The sequence below is a fragment of the Musca autumnalis genome, unplaced genomic scaffold (genome assembly GCF_047663935.1).
Source record: "Musca autumnalis isolate F117 unplaced genomic scaffold, ASM4766393v1 scaffold_1, whole genome shotgun sequence".
Taxonomy (NCBI): Eukaryota; Metazoa; Arthropoda; class Insecta; order Diptera; family Muscidae; genus Musca; species Musca autumnalis.
Window position 1 is genome coordinate 215023443 of NW_027411644.1, and position 16712 is coordinate 215040154.

Below are 16712 nucleotides of genomic sequence, written 5' to 3' on the forward strand. Positions count from 1 at the left end.
ATCAGAACAATTTCAAAATTGTCCTTCCATAATACATATTCACACCATTTCTTCTAACTTACTGATAAAAATCTAAATATATCGACACAATTAAAACAGTTACAGTTGAAGTAACTTGTATGATATTGCAAACTAGAATCTATTTTAATATATAATAATTAAGCGGGGGAAAGATTGTATGATTAATAAATCGGAGAAGCCACTAGAGAAAATAAAAAAATCGCGCGATTTTTTAAGTTTCTCTAGTGGCTTCTCCGATTTATTAATCATACAATCTTTCCCCCGCATAGTTATTTCACATAAAAACAGATTATATAAACTGTGTGAAATCGATTTTTATTTGTAATACTTGTGAATGAGCATTGGTGAAATTGTTTTAAAAATCGCGCGATTTTTAAAACAATCTCACCAATGCTCATTCACAAATTTGAAATCAATTTTTAAAACAAAAACCGATATTATGAACGGTTTGAAATCGATTTTTATCTGCAATACTTGTGAAGGAGTATTGGTGAGATTGTTTTAAAAATCGCGCGATTTTTAAAACAATTTCACCTATGCTCCTTCACAAGTACTACAAATAAAAATCGATTTCAAACCGTTCATAATGTCTGTTTTTTATTATAATATTTCAGTTATCTTATAAACATACTAACATCAAATGCTCTCCAATACGCACTCTATACTTTTTCTTTCCTTGTTTTAATTACAAATTCACACTTTTTACGACTTCCACAGAACATCTAAGAATAAATGGTTTGCAAAGTTGATATATTTTACAACGGAGTAACACGTAAATTGCTATTGTACGATTATAAATATAAAACAAATTTTTGTAAAATTTAATTTTCATTTTTGAAAAATATCTCAGAAACGCAAAAGGCCCCAAACATCGACAGAAAATAATTTTGGGGCCTTTATGCATTTTTAATGTTTGGGGTCATATTTCATTTTTATTGAAATGCAATTATGCCCCAATTTTTTGGTGCAAAAATACCCCAAAAATTTGTGAAAAACTGCCCCAAATTGCGTGTTGTTGTAATGTACACAATTTTTTGGGGTCATTTTGCACTTTTGCTTTGGGGCAATTTTGCATTGGGGCCATTTTTCGCGGAGCCGGTTGGAGCGCAAGATAACTCCGGAATGGTCCAAAATTTGGCCTTCATACTATTTTGTCCAAACTAAGTTTAAATTCGAAGATATCGGTCCACTCCTTTAAGTACCTCCCCCACAAAAGTTAAAATAGGTTCGGAAAAATTGTGCGCACGATAACTCTTGAACGGACTTACCGATTTGGTCCATACTTTAGACATCCTAACATATCTACAACATATAGATCAGGTTCGAATATGGACTATATTTGTCCACTCCTTCGCGTACCTCCCACACAAAATTCCGATAAGTTCACTTTAAGACCTGCTCTCGAATCACTTGATTTTTGTTGAAGCAACTTGCATTCGCTGCCTAAATCACGAAGGCCACAAAATTCCCCAAATACATTTGATCTGTCCGTAGATAAAACTTTCAATTCACATATTCTGAGGGTATATCTCTGTCGGCAAAGCCGACTAACAATTTTTTACTTGTTTTAATAATTTTTAATTAATTCAATTTAATAATTTAGGCATTTGGGGTATCCGTGGTCGAAAATTGTGGACAGGAATGGAAACTCATTATTTCATTTTGTAAGAATATTTTATGGTGGAGGGTAAAAAAAGTTCGGCCCGGCCGAACTTAACACAGACGATAGGTCTGTGGTAAGATATGTGACGCTAGTATGGTCCGCGAGTATTAGTGAAAAATATTCAAACCTGTCAGAATTCCGTCTTTAGTATTGCAACATGGTGTTTGCTCATGTCGTCAGGGATGGTGCAGCCGTTAAAAAAATGCCCAAAATAAAAATTAAATTTAAAATCATTTTGTGTGTTTTTATCGAATCATTCTGTATGTAAGACTTTCTCTAATATTAAACAAAAATTCGTCGAGTCATCACCTGAATGTAGCATACAAACAAATCTAAAAACTCTTTATCGCTAGAAATTTGCTCTCAATTGTTCAAACTAATTAATATTCATCTCTTAAATTCCTCTGCAATCGATTACACTAATAAACAACTGGTCATAATATACAACATATGTCCAATTTCCAATTTTCAATATCCATTGTTGTTCTTTGTTTTTCTTCCAATTTTCACTCTTATCATGATATCGTATGTTTCCTTAGGCGATTTTGGCTTTATGTTGCTTTCTGTTCTAATCGTAATTTTTGCCAATATATGTTTGCCAACAACACACATAAATAACTCCACATGATAAATGGTTGGGTGATATAGCCTGTGGATGGTAATTGGAGAGAATATTGATGTAATCATATTGACCATTCCCTTTTACTTCATTCTCTCTAGTTCTAAGGTTTTCCTCCAAGTTTTGTTTTGCATACTCATACAAATCTAGAAATATTTTCTTGGCGGATATTGGCGCAGAAACTATTGTGCACATCTACTTCGCCTACATTATGGTGTGGAAGAATTTAGGTTATTAGTTCAAATGCTTTTTTTCATCGAGGAAATTACACAAACGTGAACAAGATATGTTAATGATTGTTTTGGGAAAATTGATTACTGTCAAGAGAATATTTGGAGATATACATATCTATGTACGTTTGGGGACCCATGAAAGTAAAATATTGTATTGCCAAAATAAAAACGTACGTCCCTAAATAAATGTGAGAAAAGGAAGTTAAAGCTTGAAAATGAATGAGAGAAAATAATTGAATTAAGTAATAATAGATTGATTATACAGCACAGGATTTGAAATAACAATATCATTTCTGACCAAAATATAGGTTGACAAAAGATGACATTTTTAAGAGGTGTTTCAAAGGTTTGTTTTGTTTTTATCCGCATCTGTCACAACCTTTTCCTGATTGTATTTGATACTCCTTTTTATACCCTCCACTGTAGTATGGAGGGTATATTAAAGTTCTTTTCCCGTTTATAACGTTTGGCGACCATATAAATTATATATATTCCTTATCAGAATAAATTTCTGAGCCGATGTAGCATTGTCCGTCAGTTGTAACCCTAGTGTCTCTAGTGTCCGCAATAATTTAGCTAGAACGCTATATTTTATTTTTTATTTATATACCCGAGTGTCGTTTTCCAAAGGCAGGTCAAGTTCGAAGATGGGCTATATCTGCCCAACTTTGGTATAGCCCCCTTATAATGGTACCAACCGATTTTCGATATTTTGAGGGTCTCAACTACATTTTTTGGTTAAACTACCTGTAATTGAACATTTGAAGTTCCCAGTGCACACAGAACATCTCCAACAAACGAACATACCGTCGGTGTCATGCTTAAGTGTTCCATACGCTATTTGCCCGTTTTGAGATAATCGCATTTTAATGGTTTGCGTCACAACTGTGTGGAGCTGACTAAAGCAAATATTTATATTTTTGACTTGAAATATTAATAATAGTACATAGAACGTATTTGCAACAATTTAGAGGAATATGTATTGGAATATAAAAGTTATATAGATTTTTTTAAAAAAAGAATTTTTGTCGATTTGTTCCATATCCGCACTTATGACACAAATGTGAAATATTGTAAATCACATGGAACAAAGTGACAAAAAAATTTTCCATCTTTGCCTCAATAAATTAAATATTTCTAAACCAAAAATAAAAATTCTGATTTTTGAAATGTGTTTTTAAACTTGTAAGTTTTTAAAATATTAATTTCATAACTGAAAAATGTTTATGCTTTCCCGTCGAGGCGTGGATATCTCGGAAACTAGAGCAGATAGGAGAAAGCCGACAAGAAATTCAGATAGCATACCGGAAAACCCTAGAAACCACCTCTATCTCAAAAAGTCAAAAATGGCGTATGGAACACTTAAGCCTGACACCGACGATATGTTCATGTTTCTGTATAGCCCCGGTATAACACTGTGCAACATTTTTAAGGTGATATTGTGCAAACAATTCGAACTGAGGATTTTTTGAAAGTACAGACCCAAACGACAAGAAACCCTAGTTGGATTTTGTTGTGTCAGATCCAGCCCGGATTTTATGGTTAAATATTGAGTTTTTAAAGAAGTTCGGGGCTATATATCTGAAACCAATGCGAATCATCTTCTGACATCTGAAGCAAAGTTGTAGATAAGGACAAGAATAAAATATTTGGAGAAATAATGAACTCGAAAAACTACATTTATTGCCTCAAATTTCAAAATATATGCAAAAATTCTACAATTTTTATACATTTCGTATCGTATCTCCAAAACCGTTAATTTTTTCTGAATATTTAATTTTCAAAAAATATTCCTTGGAATGTAATACACAACTCTTTAGAACATGTCATTGTTGCAAATAGCATCTATGCCATTGTTTTCAGTACATTTTTCAACGACGATTTAATAAAAAGGTCAATAAAAAAAGTCAGAATAAACTGTTGTTGTGAACTGCGTTTAAATTACGTGTTGTAAAAGATATGATGCAAAATATCGCTGAAACAACATGAAGTAAGCATTTTAGAGTTTCAGAATGTTCTAAAGAATTGTTGAGAACTTTATTTGGAAGATTTTTGCAAAAGGTTACTTGGTTCAACTCCCAATAGTTTAGCCGATACTGACCAGAATTTCAGCAATTATGTAAAATTTTCTATGTTTTATAGATTTTGATGCCCTAGATGGAGTTTTTCTTATGTGATCTGTTCAAAAGATAAGTTCTTCTAGTTTAGGGCTACAATATTGCCAAAGATAGCAAGACCAAATTCTTATTCGTTTCTGAGATAAAGTTCTGATAAATGCAAAAAAGTGTAGATTTAGCCCGGCTTAGATGAGGCCATAAAATGCATACTAGAAGTTGTTTGCATTTTCAGTGTTGCATAGTGAAACGGTACCCCTGGATTTTTTTGTATTTTGAGGATTTTAGCTACATATCTTGAGGTTCCCAGAAGTCACAAAATATCTCAAGCAAACATGTATAGCCTACATATACGGCGACCTCCCGATTTTCGGTATTTTGAGGGCTTCAGCAAAATTTTTAGACCGAACTACCTGTAATTTGACGTTTGAGGTTCCCACAGGTCACACATTATCTTTACCAAACATTGTCAATATAGGTCCATGTCTCCGTTTTCTACCAAAAAATTTCAACATAGGCCCACATTTCGGTATAGCCCCCATATAACTCTACCTCCCGATTTTCTGAATGTTAAGGGTTTTAGCTAAATTTTTGTTCGAACTACATGTAATTTAACATTTGAATGGTCCCAGTGGTTACAATACGTATCCAACAAAAATGTTAACTGTACCTCCCGATTTTCGGTATTTTGAGGGTTTTACCAACATTTTTTGACCGAACTACCTGTAATGTGTAGAGTTGGGCAATCTAGTTCCCGGAGCGGATCGATCTTTCTAGTTCCTTTTGTCAAAAGATAATTGTTCCTAAATATAGTTCCATAGTTGCAAATAGTTTCGAGGCCGATATAGTTCAACGAATCTTTCTCTTTCACCGTTATTTTCGTTACAAATAGTTCCGAGCCTGAAAAAGTCAACGAATCTTTCTCTTTCATCGCTCTTTTTGTTTCCTTCGTTCCAAATAGTTCCGAGACCGAAATGTTTTCATGGTTAGGTGGATGAATTTACATACAAATAAATAAATTGCAGCTAAGAAACAGCAATGACGAAATATCGACTTAGGCGTTAAATTAACGGAACGAGAAGAACGAAAGAAACTATGTGAACTAAAGGAACTATATAAACGCAAGAGCTGGATATAGTTCCAACAGTTTCTTGTCCGGAATAGTTCCTTGGAATTAGTTCGTTCCGGAACTACACAACTCTTGTAATGTGACGTTTTATGTTCCCATAGGTCACAAAATATCTCCACCAAAAATTGTAGGCATAGGTCCATGTTTCGTTATAGCGCCCATATAACGATATTTAGACGTTTTAAGCTACATTTATGTAGACGTGTTAAGCTAAATTTTTTCTCCTAATTACCTGTAATTTGAGTAACAGTCTTCCAGGAGTAACAAAATATATCCACCAAAAATTATCAATATAGTTCCATGTTTCGTTATAGCCCCTATATAACGGTACCTCCCGATTTTTGATATTTTGAGGGGTTTAGCAAAATTTTTTGACCGAGCTATCTGTAATTAGGTTCTAAGAGGTAACAAAATACCAACAATTTTCAGTATTTTGAAGATTTTAGCTACATTTTTCGACAGATGTACCAGCAATTTGACGTTTAAGGCGCGTAACAAAACTACTCTATCTAATTTTCAACATGGGTCCACGTTTCGTTACCTATGGATTTTCGGTATTTTGACGGTTTTAACAACATTTTTTCATAGAACTACCTGCAATTTGACGTTTGAGGCTCACAGTTTTCACAAAACTACTCTACCAAGAAGTGTCAAAATAGGTTCATGTCTCGGTATAGCCCCCATATAAAGGTACTTCCCGACCTTCGTTGTATTTAGGGATTTAAGCTACATTTTTTAAACGACCAGAATTTTACGCTTATTACTTGTTTATTTTTATTTTGCTCTCTGCTGTATTTTGAACATGCGAACTTCTAATTAGTTGCCAAACACACTATACACCGCGACAGGCTTACGAACAATATTGATCAACAACAAAAATCACATTTCTTTTTAATTTATAGTACTTTTTTCTCTTTACAGAGCCGGATTTTGGTGCCGACTTGATCTATTTTGGCTATAAACAAATCTTCATTGGCACCGACAAGTTAAATCTCGGTAAATGTTCATTTAAAGCAGTGTTTTTTATTTTGTTTACAATTGCGATTTTTTTCTTTTTCTTGCAGATTTCCCGGTGAAATTCCGGATTTTTTGTGACATAAAGAGCCAAGGCAAATCTCACCTATATACATATTTTAAAAAGCAAGACATTTTTTCTGAACACATCACATAGTTGAGAAGATCCGTTTACAATATTGTTTGAAGATATACTGTTAAAAATAAAAATTAACTAGTTTAATAGTTTTAGTAAGATATTCACTGTCATATATATTTTCATATTTCATAATGGCTTGAAATAAAGAGCAATGCAAAAAAATTAAATAAGTATTTTTACTTTTTATACCCTCCACCATAGTATGGAGGGTATATTAAGTTTGTTTTTCGGTTTGTAACACATTGAAATACTCATTTGCGACCCTATAAAGTATATATATTCTTGATCAGGGTAAAATTCTGAGACGATCTGTGCACGTCCGTCCGTCCGTCCGTCCGTCTGTGGTAATCACTCTAGCATCCACAAAAATTGAGATAGGACGCAGAAATTTTGGGAAAATGCGTCTTTTGTTTGCAGGCAGGTCAAGTTCGATGATGGGCTATATCGGTCCACGTTTTGGTATAGCCCCCATATAACGGTACCCCCGATTTACGGTATTTTGACGTTTTTAGTTACATTTTCAAACCGATTTAGCTATAATTTGACATTTAGGGTTCTTAAGTGTCGATAAACTTATATAACAAAACTTGTGGATATAGGTCCACGTTTTGGTATAGCCCCCATATAACGGTACCCCCCGATTTACTGTATTTTGAGGTTTTTAGCTACATTTTCAATCCGATTTAGCCATAATTTGACATTTTGGCTTCTTAAGTGTCAATAAACTTATATTACAAAACTTGTGGACATAGGTCCACGTTTTGGTATAGCCCATATATCACGGTACACCCCCGATTTACGGTATTTTGACGGGTTTAGCTACATTTGCAGACCGATTTAGCTATAATTTGACATTTAGGTTTCTTAGGTGTCAATAAACTTATATAACAAAACTTGTGGACATAGGTCCACGTATATAACGGTACCCCCCGATTTACGGTATTTTAAAGTTTTTAGTTACATTTTCAGAACCATTTAGCTATATTTTGACATTTAGGGTTCTTAAGTGTAAATAAACTTATGCAACAAAACTAGTGGACATTGGTCCACGATTTGTTATAGCCCCCATATAACGGTACCCCCCGATTTACGGTATTTTGACGTTTTTAGCTACATTTTCAGACCGATTTAGCTATAATTTGACATTTAGGGTTCTTAAGTGTAAATAAACTTATATAACAAAACTTTTGGACATAGGTCCACGTTTTAGTATAGGCCCCTTATAACGGTACCGCCCGATTTCAGGTATTTTGATGTTTTAAGTCACATTTCTAGACCGAATTAGCTATAATTTGATATTTAGTGTTCTTAGTGACCAAAAAAACTTATATTCGAAAAAATTATGAACTTAGGTCCATGTTTTGGAATAGCCCCATACAACGGTACCTTCCGATTTTCGGTATTTTGAGAACTTTACCTACAAGTTTTAACCGAATTAGCTGTAATTTGAATATTTGATATTTGTAGTTCTTAGTGGTCACCACACCTCTCCACCAAAAATTGTCAAGAAAGGTCCATGTATGGATAAAGCCCCCATATAACGGTACCTCCCGATTTTCAGTAATTTGATGATTTTAGGTACAATATTAAACCGAACTAACTGTAATTTGACATTAGAAGATTGTAGTGGTCACCACACATCTGCATCAACAATTTTCAACATAGCCCCAGTATAACGATATCTTCCGATTTTCGGTACTTTGAGGATTTTACTTAAAATGTTTAACCGAACGTAGGTCCATGTTTTGGTATAGCCCCAAAACAAACCTCCCGATTTTCCGTACCTTAGCATTATTTGTTGGACGAACTTTCTGTAATTTGAAATTTAAGAGCCAACAAAAATTCTTCATTAAAGTTCATATTTTCGTATAGCCCACATATAGGGGTACATCCGAACTAGCTGTTAATGACATTTGTAGTTCCCACGTTATGTACAGATTTTCGGCATTTTGAGGATTTCAGCTACAATTTTTAACCAAATTATGAGTTATTTGACATTAAAGGCTCCCATTAAAAACTGTCAACATAGGTCCATGGCTTTTTTCCATAGGCACCATAATGGCCTCCCGAATGAAGCATTTTATGTACATTATCTGACATTTTAACGTACGCACTTAAAGTTGGGGGGCAGGAATAAAAAGTAATTATTCCATTTTAGTTCAGAATATTTTATGGTGGAGGGTATGAAAAGTTCGGCCCGGCCGAACTTAACGCTTTTTTAATTGTTTTATTTGCCAATAAGTGGTCTTACAAGGGTAAGTTGTCTTTAAAATATCTCCGCATTCGGATGTTAGCGATCATACAATTACTATTTAATGTTATAATACAATTAAATGACATTTTTTCATTCAATTACACTGCTCAACAAAATTAAAAAAGTTGAATGTTTCAGACGAAGTTGCATTTGTTTCTAGATGAAATCGGCGAGTTATTTTCAAATCCGGTCCCGGTTTTTCTCCATCAGCTCTTGTTTTTGAGATATAGCTCAAAATCGGTTTTTACGAGTTTAACCTAGACTTTCGTTATTTTCGGATTCAAACAAATATTTTTTGTGAGTTTTTCGACATAAATATATTAAGGAGATGTTGTACGCTCGATACAAATCTTTTTTGAAATAGTGATGGTTAGTACATATCAAAAAAATATAGAAAATATACGACGGACCGAGTAAAAATTGCTTATTTTGAGTACTTTAAGCTGTAATTACGTCATCGGGGGAAGTCATAGGATCGTCATATGGCAATGCGGATATGCTTAGGGTGTCTACTATATAGTCCAGTATTTAAATATATAATATAAAGTTCATAGCGCTTATGATTCGGCCATAACCTAAAAATCATCATGAAGACTGCCATTGAAAAGTAAATGGCTTATGTGGTGGTAATGATATCACTGGTAAATTATTTCCCTTTAGCAGTCTTCATGGCGATTTTTAGGTTATGGCCGAATCATGGGGGCTATGAACTTTATATTATACATTTGAATACTGGATTATATAGTAGACACCCTAAGCATATCCGGAGTACCATATGAAGATCCTATGACTTCCCCCGATGACGTAATTACAGCTTAAAGTACTCAAAATATGCAATTTTTACAAGGTCCGTCGTATATTTTCTATATTTTTTTGATATATACTCACTATAACTATTTCAAAAACGATTTGTATCGAGCGTACAACATCTCCTTAATATATTAATGTCGAAAAACCCACAAAAAAAATATTTGTTTGTATCCGAAAATAACGAAAGTCTGGGTTAAACACGTAAAACCCGATTTTGAGCTATATCTCAAAAACAAGAGCTGATGGAGAAAAACCGGGACCGGATTTGAAAATAACTCGCCGATTTCATCTAGAAACAACTGCATCTTCGGTTGAAACAAAAGTCCTGTTGACCAGTGTTATCGAAAGGTTTCGGTTTCTAGCGGCGTTCAAAAAACGTTATTCGTGTAGACCCGTCCATTCTTTAATGGTGTTAATCCATGTTGTTAATTTTCTTTCTCTGGATCTTCTTTCTTCGATATTAGTTTGAATAATGGCTTGGAGGAGCTTATATTTTTCATTTCTCATTATATGCCCCAAATAAAATGTTTTCCTAGTTTTTATGGTACGTGTTATTTATGGTTCGACATTCATGCGTCTAAGCACTTCCTCATTTGAGACGCGTTTACTGCAACGAATTTTTAAAATGCGACGATATATCCACATTTCAAACGTATTTAATCGTTTTTGACGTGTCACTTTCAGTGTCCAGGTTTCGGCTGAGTAAAATAATACTGACCATATGTAAAAAACCCTTTTGATATTTTTTCTACTTAAAATTTTAAATTTGCTTTGTTTGAATAAATATTTATAGAAAATAAATACAATTCTCACAGGCAAAGTCATTAAAAACGGTCTGTAACTTTCGCGAATTTGTTGCAAATGACACCATATTCTCTTTTCCGATAGGTACAATATAAACATAAAAAACAACAACAAAATTTCAATATTGTCAAAATGCTAGAAAATGTCGCAATAACTATAGAAAAGTTTTTAAACCACGTTAGAGAAATTTCCAGTTTTTTAAATTGATGCATATTACAATGGTGTACAATATATAACGGTTTTATATATATAACGGTTTTAGAACCCAAGGAAATTCGTTTCAGACAATTTGGAGTCGATTTAGCCCTGTTTGTCTGCCTGGTTGGCTCGGTTCAACCGATTTGAACCAAATTTTTAACATCGCAATATTTTGCCCAAACTTAGTTCAATTTCGAAGATAGGACATATCGGTTCACTACTTCAGTAACATCCCCTACAAAAATTCAAGAATTTTCTATAAAATTGGGTGAACAATAAGTTTCGACGAGAGAACCCGATTTGGTCTCAAATTAGCGCATCATATTTTTCCTTCTAGATATAGATCGGGTACGAATGTGGACTATATCGATCCACTCCTTCGAGTACCTTTCACAAAAAATGTGGGGAAAGGGAAGTTTAAGACCTCTTCTCGGATCCTTTTGATTTTTTTCAGCAGAAGTTTTATCAGAAGTTTACTTATTAAAAATTGTTGTAATACATCTGTGATTTGGTATAGCGGAACATTACAGTACATACAGATTCCACGAATTTTGAAGCAAACTTATGATACAAAATCAATATATTTTATATACGGTAATAAATACCATTGTTATTTGCTTTTTTTTGGTCAGAGGCTGAAGGTATATCTCCGTCAGCACAGCTGGCTGGGGCTTCCGTACTTGTTCTTTGGTCAATTCAGTAAAAATCGCCTAAAGGTGTTTGTAAATTCTTTTGGTTCTTTTTACTTAATACAATATTAAAATGACATATAACGTGTCGCAATAATGTAAAGTAAATTCCGTGGAAAATTAATACCTAGGGTAAGTTTTGTAGGGTATCGCATGGTCGGCCCCGTCCGACTATTTAGCCTGGATTAGATATAAAAATTGAAAACCCATGGGCCCATGAAAACTTCGAGGGACCAATGGCACGTGTTAGCATATTCCGATTGTGCTCAAACTTTGGCAATCTTAATTTTTATCGAAACTAAAAATTTTAGGAGATTGCCGCATAAAAAAACCGACCTCGATTTTTTAAAACCACTCTGCTGCACACTTTACATCAGGCATGACCAAAAAGAGAACGGAGAAAATATGAATGTATTCAAAATATTAGCAACTTATAACAGTGTGTTAGTAAGTTTGTATTCACGCAAGCTGTAAAACAATAACAAATCAAAACATTTGTTCTCTTTTGTACGCTCTTTCTGTGCATTCGGGCCGTGTGCGTGTAAATTGCCCAAAATCATCGGCACCGCCGCATATTGGGGCAAGATTCCAAAAAACGGAGATAAATTCTGGGAAACATTTAAGTGATAAAATGTTTTCGAATTTTTCGAATGTTTTCACCTCATTCAATATAACGGAACCGAGGTTTGGTGCAAATTAAGGGATTGGATATGTATGTTAAAATCCCTCATAAATGGGTACCATAAAAACTGTGAAGTGTTTATACGGTTTTGTCTGCATTTCTTATTTGATTAATCTATAATCTTCCAATATGATTACTTATTGGTTATGCTACTATTTAGCAACAAATTATAAAGTTAGGTCAATATTTTCGTGTAGCTCCCATACAAGGGTATCTCCCGATTTTATGTATTTCGAGGGTCTTAACCACATTTTTTAGTATATTTATCTGTAAATTAGGATTTATTGTTCTGAATGCCTAAGAATTCATCGTGCGAAAATCTATCAATATAGTTAAAAGTTTTGGAAACCCCCCATATGGAGGTAAGTCAAATATGGGGTTTTTCGAAAATTTTAGGCATATATTGCAACTAAACTGTCTCAGATTGTGAATTGTGCAATGTGAAAGGATTGAAAATATTTGTATCAAGCATCATTTCCCTATATTCTCGTTTTGGAATAACCTCCATATAAAATATTCCGCTACTTTTTTAAACCAAAATACTTTTCAAAAATAGGGAAAAATAGATACATTTCAAATTAATATTAATATGTTTCTAAACTTCTTTTGCCATTAATATATTTTTCCAAGATTCTAATATCTACCTGAAGTTGACGATTTCATTCTAAAATGGCCACTTTTTATGCGTAAAAAAATATTACACTTTATACAACAAAAATCTTAATTTTTTATGGTGCTCTTCAAATTTTTAAAAATTCTTTAGCTTTAGCACAGTGTAAATATATGATCTTGACATTTTGGTTAGAGACTTAGAATTGTATACCATATTACCATGTAATATATAGTACCTATAACATAATGGTGGACGTGTGCATGTTGTCGCATTAAGCCAAAACACGACATACTGTACAACAATAACAGAGAAAATAAAGACAAAACCCCCAAAATGCAAAAATTTGACCCAAGGCTATTTCCACCATTTTTGGCATAACTCAAAATGCGCAAGCAAGACTCAAGTTTTGTTAGCACAATATCAAAGACAACAATCAAGAAAAAAATACAAAAAAAATGCTCACGACCTTGTCGACACTCTTTTTTGTTATATTCCAATACATTTCAAAATTATGCAAAATCTGGACACATTTCGACGATTTTTTAAACACATTTCTACAAGAATTTTTCAGTACAATTTTTTCCTAAAATATTAAGGATTACCCCTGTTTGAAATATCCATTTTGAAAATGCCAAGTTTATGTAGCAAAAACTACACTATGGCGATTTAAAAACAGCAAAATTTAATACATTTCACCTGTTTCTTAAATTTTAAAAATATGATCAACTTTAACACTGTGCTACACGAAAAGTGAACAACATACGACTTTGCTATCTTGGCTAGTGAGGTAGAATTTTGTACTCGTTAACCCTGTCGAGACAGATTATCAAAAATTTGTGTTTCATTTTATCAATTAAGACCCGTTTTTTTTTCAATCTTGCCCCAACGTGCGCCGTGCCAAATGTGACCATGCTTGCTTTACATTCAATCTGTTCATATGTGGCGTATACCTAATGGGTTACTCATACGTACCGACGTAGGAGTTGTTTGCATTGTGATAGGAAATCATTAATTTGGCGAATATTGTTATACATATATGTATATATATTTTTATGAATATGACATATTATGTAGGGTAGAAATGATATGTCGTCGGTGTCATGTTTAATTGTTCCATACGTCATTTTTAAATTTTGAGATAATTAGATTTTAAGCCATGCCCTCTCGTATTTTTTAGTTGGTTTTTTTCATGTAACACCGCGAAATATTCGTCATAGACTCCCCATATGGTATACCAAAATTCATATATCGACGAGGTAAAGTTATTTTGACATGTGTGTCCGTCCATTAAAATTGTAATCAAACTACAGGCCACAATTATGGTCCAATCGCCACGAAATTTAGTGCGGAAGTCGGGTTCTGACCAGAATTGAAAAGATTAGATTCTGGTGATGACCGTAAAATGTTTAGGAGGCGAAATGGACCAAAAATAAATGTTTGTCCGATTTTGAAAAATATCTCCTACCGATTAGTGGCATTTGGTGAACAAGTCATGATTTGGATATAGCTCCCATATATATTTTTGCCCGATTTGAGCTCTTTGGTGCACCAAACACCCAAAGTCTGCTCAATTTGGATGAAATTTGGAAAATGACACAGATTTTGGGCTATACATAAGTTTACCAAATTATATTGAAATCGGTTCAGGCTTGGATATTTCTCCCATATATATTGGACAGACATATTGTTGAACTCTGGAAAATATGACGCAACCTTGTCTAGAAAAAATTGAAGTCTTTTCTAGACAGAAGACTTCTTGATTATGAGATTGAGATTTTTCACAATGTTTTTTAGACGATCTGATTATTTCAAGAGATCAACTGTCTTCAGAAGACCTCAAGGGGTCTTCTGTCTATAGACGAATTCAAGTGACCTTCTCTCTCACTAGGAGGTTTTCTGTCCATAGAAGACCAAAGAAGGTGATATTCTGTCCTCAAGAAGTCGTCTATCTATAGAAGATCTCACGAAGTCTTTTATCTATAGAAGACCTCAAGATATCTTCTGTCTATAGAAGATCTCAAGAAGGCCTAAGGAGGTCTTTTATCTATAGAAGACCTCAAGAGGCCTTTATTTCCTAGACAGAAGACCTCTTGAGGTCATATATAGGCAGAAGACCTCTTGTGGTCTTCTATAGATAAAATACCTCCTTAGGCCTTCTTGAGGCCATCTTTAGGTCATATACAAAAGATCTCTCGAGGTCTTCTTTAGACAGAAGACTTCTTGAGGTCTTCTCTAGACAGGAGACCTTTTGACGTCTTCTATAGATAGAGGACATCTTGAGGTCTTCTACAGAGGTCTTCTTGAGATATTCTATAAAAAGAAGACCTCGTGAGGACTTCTATAGATAGAAGACCTCTTGAAGTCTTCTCTAGACTGAAGAACTCTTGAGATTTTCCCTAGACAGACGACCTCTTGAGGTCATATATAGGCAGAAGACCTCTTGTGGTCTTCTATAGATAAAATACCTTTTTAGGCCTTCTAGAGGTCATCTTTAGGTCATATACAAAAGATCTCGTGAGGTCTTTTCTAGACGGAAGACCTCTTGAGGTCTTCTCTAGATAGAAGACCTCTTGTGGTCTTCTATAGATAAAATACCTCTTTAGGCCTTCTGAGGTCATCTCTAGGTCATATACATAAGATCTCGCGAGGTCTTCTCTAGACAGAAGACCTTTTGAGGTCTTCTCTAGCCAGGAGACCTTTTGAGGTCTTCTATAGATAGAGGTCATCTTGAGGTCTTCTACAGACAAAAGACTTCTTTAGATCTATAGAAAGAATACCTCTTGAGGACTTTCATAGATAGAAGACCTCTTGAGGTCTTCTATAGATAAAAGACTTCGCGAGATCTTCTATAGATGTAAGACCTCTTAAGTTCTTTCATAGATAGAAGACCTCTAGAGGCCTTCTATAGATAAAAGACCTCTTGAGGTTTTTTATAGATAAAATACCTCTTTAGGCCTTGTTGAGGTCTTCTATAGACAGAAGATCTCTTGATGTCTTCTATAAATAAAGGACTTCCTGAGATCTTCTATAGATAGACGACCTCTTGAGGACAGAATACGTCCTTCTGTGGTCTTCTATGAACAGAAAACCTCCTATTGTGATTTTCTATGGAAAGAAGGTCTCTTGAAGTCGTTTATTGACAGAAGACCCCTTGAGGTATTCTGAAGACAGTTGACCTCTTGAAAAAATCCGGTCGTCTAAAAAACACTGTGATTTCTAATAATAATTCTTTAAAGACATCGGCATGTGGCATTTTTTGTCAGAATATATGTGTATAACCACAGTTTGCATATGAACATTATTCTCGGCTAGAAATTAAGACTTAAATCTATATGCTTACCCAATACTGGAAATACGTTTAACCCAATTTTTATACCCTACACCACTATGTGGGGAGGGTATTATAAGTTGGTTTTGGCCAAAAAGTTTGTAACGCATCGAAATAATGGTCGTAGACCCATACTTATATATACCAAAATGAATGTCTCGACGAGCTGAGTTGATCTGTCTGTCCATCTGAACCTTGTAATCACGCTACAGGTCGCAATTTTGATCGGATCGTCACGAAATTTTGGATGTTGATGGGGGTCCCGGAGGGGAAGAAGCCTATTGATTTTGGTGATGGTCGGATAATATTTAGGGGTCGGAAAGGGCAAAAAACTTAGGTGGATAAAAAGACAACGTTTTTTTCCAAAGTGAATATATCAGCTTCTATATGGGGTATACCAAT